Source organism: Oncorhynchus nerka, linkage group LG10, assembly GCF_034236695.1.
Source record: "Oncorhynchus nerka isolate Pitt River linkage group LG10, Oner_Uvic_2.0, whole genome shotgun sequence".
Taxonomy (NCBI): Eukaryota; Metazoa; Chordata; class Actinopteri; order Salmoniformes; family Salmonidae; genus Oncorhynchus; species Oncorhynchus nerka.
Window position 1 is genome coordinate 28,028,682 of NC_088405.1, and position 8,025 is coordinate 28,036,706.

General features: G+C 40.6%; 1 long non-coding RNA gene across 1 annotated transcript; it reads left to right on the forward strand.

Annotated features, from left to right (window-relative positions):
• Positions 1 to 1,135: 1,135 nt before the first annotated feature.
• Positions 1,136 to 2,984, forward strand: LOC135573671 (uncharacterized). Its single transcript, XR_010464828.1, has 2 exons — positions 1,136 to 1,795; positions 1,923 to 2,984. It is a non-coding gene; the product is annotated as an uncharacterized LOC135573671 (long non-coding RNA).
• Positions 2,985 to 8,025: the final 5,041 nt, after the last annotated feature.

Below are 8,025 nucleotides of genomic sequence, written 5' to 3' on the forward strand. Positions count from 1 at the left end.
GACCACTGAAATGATGAAGTGATTTTTTAAAATTCTTGTTGCCAAATACTTTATACACAAACAAAAATCCCCAAATTCTATACCAAAATTACACATATTTTTGATTGAATTTAACTATCTTCTTAAAAGATTAACCCCAGTGAATAACAACAGGAATAACATTTTCCTGAATCATTATAATGATATTGTTTCAGAGGGATTACAATTGCACTATAATGTTTTATTTATTTTATTATTTCATTTATATTTTTTGTGTTTTAGTATTTTCTGGTTAATACTCTTTTTGTTTGATGTAGCAATGTAAGTTGTTGATCTGCATTATGATTTTTTTTTAAAGACAAAAGAAAAGAAAATTACCAAAATACCGCCGCTATGGGCTGTTCTTAGTCACGACTCAACGCCTGGATACAGCTCTTATATTGGCCATATACCACAAACCCCTGAGGTGCCTTATTACTATTTGAAACTGGTTACCAACGTAATTAGAGCAGTAAAAATAAAAGTGGTGTCATACCCATTGTATGTCAGCCAAGCAGTATTCAGGGCTCAAACCACCCAGTTTATACTTTTTGTTAATATTTTTTTTTATAAATAAATAAAATAAACAAATCTTTGACCATACCACAAAAAACATATTTGTCTATACTCTTGTTAAGACAGTAACTCTGTGTTAAATCCACAGACCTCAGAAACACGGTCAAAACAAAGAGGAGAACGTAACATTGCCAAGTATATTTATAATAACTAACACTATAACTAGCTCCTTGTTCTATCTGTGACTTTAGTAAAGAAAATAATGTTACCTTGGTATTAATTTAATTTGACAAAACATGTGCACAAGGAGTGTTTGCATTGTAATGTTTCTATACAAGTGTGCAACGTGTTCTTTGTCACTTAGAGACTCGGAGTAACCACAACTGCTCATCTTCCATGACCTCAATTTCTTTTGCCAAAGGTAAGAAAGACAACTTCTAAAATCTATTTAACCCTTGTGTGGTGTTCAGGCCTGTGGGACCCATTTTCAATGTTTACTAAATAAAAAATTATACAATGAATTATTTTTTCAACCTAAGACTGGCTAATTTTCTGTGAAGAACATGTAAAAGAACACATTTTCATTGAGTGCACACTGTGAACCCCCCTACACATTTATATTACATATGTGGTGTTCAGGTCTTCCTGGACCCGAGGGTAATAAAAGTGTGGAAAAGTGTGTGTGTCTTCCTCCTCCCTGGGCTGGCTGTTTCAACATAGCACCAAGCACCTGTCTGTCTCGCTGCCAGTCTGCCTGTCTCACGCTTTTCTCATACTCTTTACCCTTTGTAGTATGTGAAACTACACAATATCCTGCGGGAACTTGCACAATGGTATTACAATACATTATTTCGAAACGTTGTAAAAAAATGCAGTATTTTCCCACACTCTACCCCAGCCAGAGCTCCCACCTCAACAGGCCTATCAATTCCTCTAAGTTTGTGTTAATGACCGACACGTCCCTAGTGTCCTACGTGCCAAAGAAAGGCAAAAATGTGGTACTCATGAGTACGCTGAATAGGGACGACCAGAAAAAACAGAAATCATAATGAATTATTACAATGCCATAAAAGGAGTGGTGGACAATTTTTAGATAAGCTGGTGACTGGCTACAGCTGCAAAAGAAGAACCCTACGCTGGCCACTTGGACATTTTGGCGTACAACGTGTTTGTCATCTTGACGAATCCATCGTGAAGAGGATTCAGGAGGAGGATGCTGGTACCCCATCCGCATGACCCACAGAACCGACAATTCACACAAGTAAGTGTGAGTGATGTTGCATGTGCGTGTGTCTGACTCTCCTACCTTGGCCTGCTGCAGCTATATATGTGACTGAGTGAGTGAGATGTTCGTAAAATTCCTGAACTAAGTGTTTTCATCATACTAGATTGCAGCCGGTAGCAACAAGAAGAAGCGCTGCGATGTGTGTGGACCCAAGAAAGACAGAAAGACACAGTACACATGCATCAAGTGCAAGAAATGCTTTGCAACACACACACAGTAAAACTCTGTCCCTCATGTGGTGTATAGAACGGCCTTAATTTGTGTTCAATGGGGCTCATTTTATAATTTCCCTAAAATACTGTACAGTGGGGCAAAAAAGTATTTAGTCAGCCACCAATTGTGCAAGTTCTCCTACTTAAAAATATGGGAGAGGCCTGTAATTTTCATCAAAGTCCGTGTTGCCCAGCAACAGCCCCAAAACATCACTGCTCTAGAGGAGATCTGCATGGAAGAATGGGCCAAAATACCAGCAACGGTGTGTGAAAACCTTGTGAAGACTTACAGAAAACGTTTGACCTCTGTCATTGCCAACAAAGAGTATATCACAAAGTATTGAGATAAACTTTTGTTATTGATCAAATACTTATTTTCCAGCATAATTTGCAAATAAATTAATTTAAAATCCTACAATGTGATTTTCTGGATTTTATTTCTCATTTTGTCTGTCATAGTTGAAGTGTACCTATGATGAAAATTACAGGCCTCTCTCATCTTTTTAAGTGGGAGAACTTGCACAATTGGTGGCTGACTAAGTACTTTTTTCTAGCAGAGGTAAATATTAACCATGTATGATGTCTATATGATGTCTATATCTATATGTATGTATTGTTTTAAAAACACAACCTAAGTCAGGGGCGGCAGGGTAGCTTAGTGGTTAGAGCGTTGGACTAGTAACCGGAAGGTTGCAAGTTCAAACCCCCGAGCTGACAAGGTACAAGTCTGTCATTCTGCCCCTGAACAGGCAGTTCCTAGGCTGTCATTGAAAATAAGAATTTGTTCTTAACTGACTTGTGTAGTTAAATAAAAATAAATAGGCCATCATAGCAAAGTAATTACAATTTAGCAAATTAACATTGGAGTGACAAATAGCAGATGTGCAAGTAGAAATACTGGTGTGCAAAAGAGCAGAAAAGTAAATAAAAATATAAGTCTCCAGCTTCAGTGATTTTTGCAATTAGTTCCAGTCATTGGCAGCAAAGAACTGGAAGGAAAGGCGGACAAAGGAGGTGTTGGCTTTGGGGATGACCAGTGACATATACCTGCTGGAGCGCGTGCTACCGGTTGGTGTTGATATCGTGACCAGTGAGCTGAGATAAGGCAGAGCTTTACCTATCATAGACTTATAGATGACCCGGAGCCAGTGGGTCTGGCGACGAATATGTAGCGAGGGCCAGCAGACTAGAGCATAAAGGTTGCAGTGGTGGGTGGTATAAGGGGCTTTGGTGACAAAACGGATGGCACTGTGATAGACTGCAACCAGTTTGCTGAGTAGAGTATTGGAAGCTATTTTGTAAATGACATCGCTGAAGTCGAGGATCGGTAGGATAGTCAGTTTTACGAGGGTGTTTGGCGGCGTGAGTGAAGGAGGCTTTGTTGCGAAATAAGAAGCCGATTCTAGATTTAATTTTGGATTGGAGATGTTTAATATGAGTCTGGAAGGAGAGTTTACAGTCTAGCCAGACACCTAGGTATTTACTACATGATTCCATGTGTTATTTCATAGTTTTGATGTCGTCACTATTATTCTACAATGTAGAAAATAGTCAAAATAAAGAAAAACCCTAGAAGTAGAAGGTGTCAAAACTTTTGGCTGGTACTGTACATATTCAACATATATTAGATATCTACTTCAGGATAAGGATGGGACATTTGTTTTACAAGATATCTTGACATATGACCTCGTTTGGACCTATTTTGCAAAGTCACCATGATCAAGATGTGATTACTGTATGTAGCCTAGTACTCTTGAAATTCTGAAAACTCACTGTCACTGGATTATAAGGATCTTTGTTCAAGTTAAGGGAGGGTGGGATAAATTGTCCCAAAAGGTTAGTTGAGCCACCCCTTGTTTCTAGGAAGCCATACACAAAATTCATATTTTGGAAACAGTCATAAGTTTATGGAGTCTGTAAAGGAAGAAAGCGTTGCAGTTTTGGACACAAACAGGTGCGCCTGGCACCTACTACAATACACTGTTCAGAGGCAACTCAATCTTTGATCTTGCCCATTCACCCTCTGAATAGCACACATACACAATCCATGTCTGAATTGAAAATCCTTTTTGAACCTGTCTCCTCCCCATCATAATAATTGTTGAAATTGTAGCATTTATATTTTTGTTCAGTATAAATTTAATCTCTTATTCCCAGCTGTCTGACAGGCCCTGGTCCCCCTGATCATAGGATCGTGTGATCATACTCGTTCTCTGAAATGCTTTGTGAATACTGGCGCTAGTGTATGAATAGCAGTCTACAAAATCCTTCACATTCTTATTGCGTCTCTCACATGGTTTATGAGATGGTCCTATTGCTTGTGTGATTTATATAGTTTGGCTCAACCAAAGTCCACTGCGAGTGACAAGAACTCATTAGTCTCATTTTCAAAACTCACATAAATATAATCTCTTATTTCCGGTCACAACTTGCAGACTTGTTTACATGCTGCTGTGCTTTTTGTTGCTAACCTTACTTTGCTACCTAACAATGATTTTTACTTTTAATTACCGTTTATATTTTTTGTTTTTCCCTCACTCAACTTTTTTTTTTGCGTTTTGTTGCTAACCTTACTTTGCTACCTGACAACTTTACGGTTTTTACATTTTAATTACCGTGTATATCTTTTTGTTTTTCCCTCACCCAGCTTTTTTTCATTCAACTTTTTCACCCCGGACACTTTATCTGGACAGGGTTCGTCAGGACCTCCACCAGCCGAAGCTAAGTAGTAACAGTAACATGATGCCTTCTAATTGCAGTCACTGTACTCATAATATACAGGAGAAAGATCGCCTTACGGCGAGGATAGCTGTGCTGCAAGCCCAGCTTCAGACGCAATCGTTAGGCAAGGGTAATTTCAGTGTAGGAAAGGATGAAACAGCGTCTGTGCCACCAGTAAGTACAGATAGTAGTATAAATCCCCTTGCACGGTCCCCTTAGCTGGACAACTTTCTTATGGCTTCTGGAGGGAAATGCTATAGGAATGCTCAACCTGTGTCGCTCATTCAGCCTACAGAAACTTTCAACCCATTCTCCCCATTAAGCAGCGAGTCGGAGTCAAAGGCCGAGCCTTCTCTGGTCTCTTCTCCTCCCTTTACGGGTTCTGAGACGCCGAAGCCTCCCACCATTAGCTCTGATAAATTGAAAACCCTAGTCATTGGCGACTCCATTACCCGCAGTATTAGACTTAAAACGAATCATCCAGCGATCATACACTGTTTACCACTGGGCAGGGCTACTGACGTTAAGGCTAATCTGAAGATGGTGCTAGCTAAAGCTAAAACTGGTGAGTGTAGAGAGTATAGGGATATTGTTATCCACGTCGGCACCAACGTCAGAGGTCACCAAGCGCAACATAGCTTCAGCGTGTAAATCAGCTAGAAAGATGTCTGCATCGAGTAATTGTCTCTGGACCCCTCCCAGTTAGGGGGAGTGATGAGCTCTACAGCAGTCTCACAACTCAATCGCTGGTTGAAACGGTTTTCTGCCCCTCCCAAAATATAGAATTTGTAGATATTTGACCCTCTTTCTGGGACTCACCCACAAACAGGACCAAGCCTGGCCTGTTAAGGAGTGGCAGACTCCATCCTAGCTGGAGGGGTGCTCTTATCTTATCTACGAACATCGACAGGGCTCTAACTCCCCTTGCTCCACAATGAAATAGGGTGCAGGCCAGGCAGCAGGCTGTTAGCCAGCCTGCCAGCTTAGCGGAGTCTGCCACTAGCACAGTCAGTGTAGTCAGCTCAGCTATCCCCATTGAGACCGTGTCTTGTGCCTCGACCTAGGTTGGGCAAAACTAAACATGGCGGTGTTCGCCTTAGCAATCTCACTAGAATAAAGATCTCCTCCATTCCTGCCATTATTGAAAGAGATTGTGATACCTCACATCTCAAAATAGGGCTACTTAATGTTAGATCCCTCACTTCCAAGGCAGTTATAGTCAATGAACTAATCACTGATCATAATCTTGATGTGATTAGCATGACTGAAACATGGCTTAAGCCTGATGAATTTGTTAAATGCGGCCTCACCTCCTGGTTACACTAGTGAACATATCCCCCGCGCATCCCGCAAAGGCGGAGGTGTTGCTGACATTTACGATAGCAAATTTCAATCTACAAAAAAAACAATGTTTTCGTCTTTTGAGCTTCCAGTCATGAAATCTATGCAGCCTACTCAATCACTTTTTATAGCAACTGTTTACAGGCCTCCTGGGCCATATACAGGGTTCCTCACTGAGTTCCCTAAACTCCTATCGGACCTTGTAGTCATAGCAGATAATATTGTAATTTTTGGTGACTTTAATATTCACATGGAAAAGTCCACAGACCCACTCCAAAAGGCTTTCGGAGCCATCATCGACTCAGTGGGTTTTGTCCAACATGTCTCCGGACCTACTCACTGCCACAGTCATGCTCTGGACCTAGTTTTGTCCCATGGAATAAATGTTGTGGATCTTAATGTTTTTCCACATAACCCTAGACTATCGGACCACGATTTTATTACATTTGCAATCGCAACAAATAATCTGCTCAGACTCCAACCAAGGATCATCAAAAGTCGGTGCTATAAATTCTCAGACAACCCAAAGATTCCTTGATGCCCTTCCAGACTCCCTCTGCCTACCCAAGGACGTCAGAGGACAAACATCAGTTAACCACCAAACTGAGGAACTCAATTTAACCTTGCGCAAAACCCTAGACGCAGTCGCACCCCTACAGAAAACATCTGAACTCTGAAGTAAGCTTCCAGAAAATTGGATCGAAATGGCGCCACACCAAACTGGAAGTCTTCTGACCAGCTTGGAAAGACAGTACCGTGCAGTATCGAAGAGCCCTCACTGCTGCTCGATCATCCTATTTTTCCAACTTAATTGAGGAAAATAAGAACAATCCTACATTTATTTTTGATACTGTCGCAAAGCTAACTAAAAAGCCGCATTCCCCAAGAGAGGATTGCTTACACTTCAGCAGTAATAAATTCATGAACTTCTTTGAGGAAAAGATCATGATCAATAGAAATCAAATTACGGACTCCTCTTTAAATCTGCGTATTCCTCAAAAGCTCAGTTATCCTGAGTCTGCACAACTCTGCCAAGACCTAGGATCAAGAGACACTCAAGTGTTTTAGTACTATATCTCTTGACACAATGATGAAAATAATCATGGCCTCTAAACCTTCAAGCTGCATACTGGACCCTATTACAACTAAATTACTGAAAGAGCTGCTTCCTGTGTTGACCCTCCTATGTTGAACATAATAAACGGCTCTCTATCCACCGGATGTGTACCAAACTCACTAGAAGTGGCAGTAATAAAGCCTCTCTTGAAAATATAAAAAAAACGATTGGCCTATATCGAATCTCCCATTCCTCTCAAAAAAAAAATGAAAAATCTGTTGCGCAGCAACTCACTGCCTTCCTGAAGACAAACAATGTATACAAATTGCTTCAGTCTGGTTTTAGACCCCATCATAGCACTGAGACTGCATTTGTGAAGGTGGTAAATGACCTTTTAATGGCGTCAGACCGAAGCTCTGCATCTGTCCTCGTGCTCCAAGATCTTAGTGCTGCTTTTGATATTATCGATCACCACATTATTTTGGAGAGATTGGAAACCCAAATTGGTTTACACGGACAAGTTCTGGCCTGGTTTAGATCTTATCTGTCAGAAAGATATCAGTTTGTCTCTGTGGATGGTTTGTCCTCTGACAAATCAACTGTACATTTTGGTGTTCCTCAAGGTTCCGTTTTAGGACCACTATGGTTTTCACTATATATTTTACGTCTTGGGGATGTTATTCGAAAACATAATGTTAACTTTCACTGTTATGCGGATGACACACAGCTGTTTTCAATGAAACATGGTGGAGCCCCAAAATTGCCCTTGCTGGAAGCCTCTGTTTCAGACATAAGGAAGTGGATGGCTGCAAACTTTCTAATTTTAAACTCGGACAAAAGAGAGATGCTTGTTCTAGGTCCCAAGAAACAAAGAG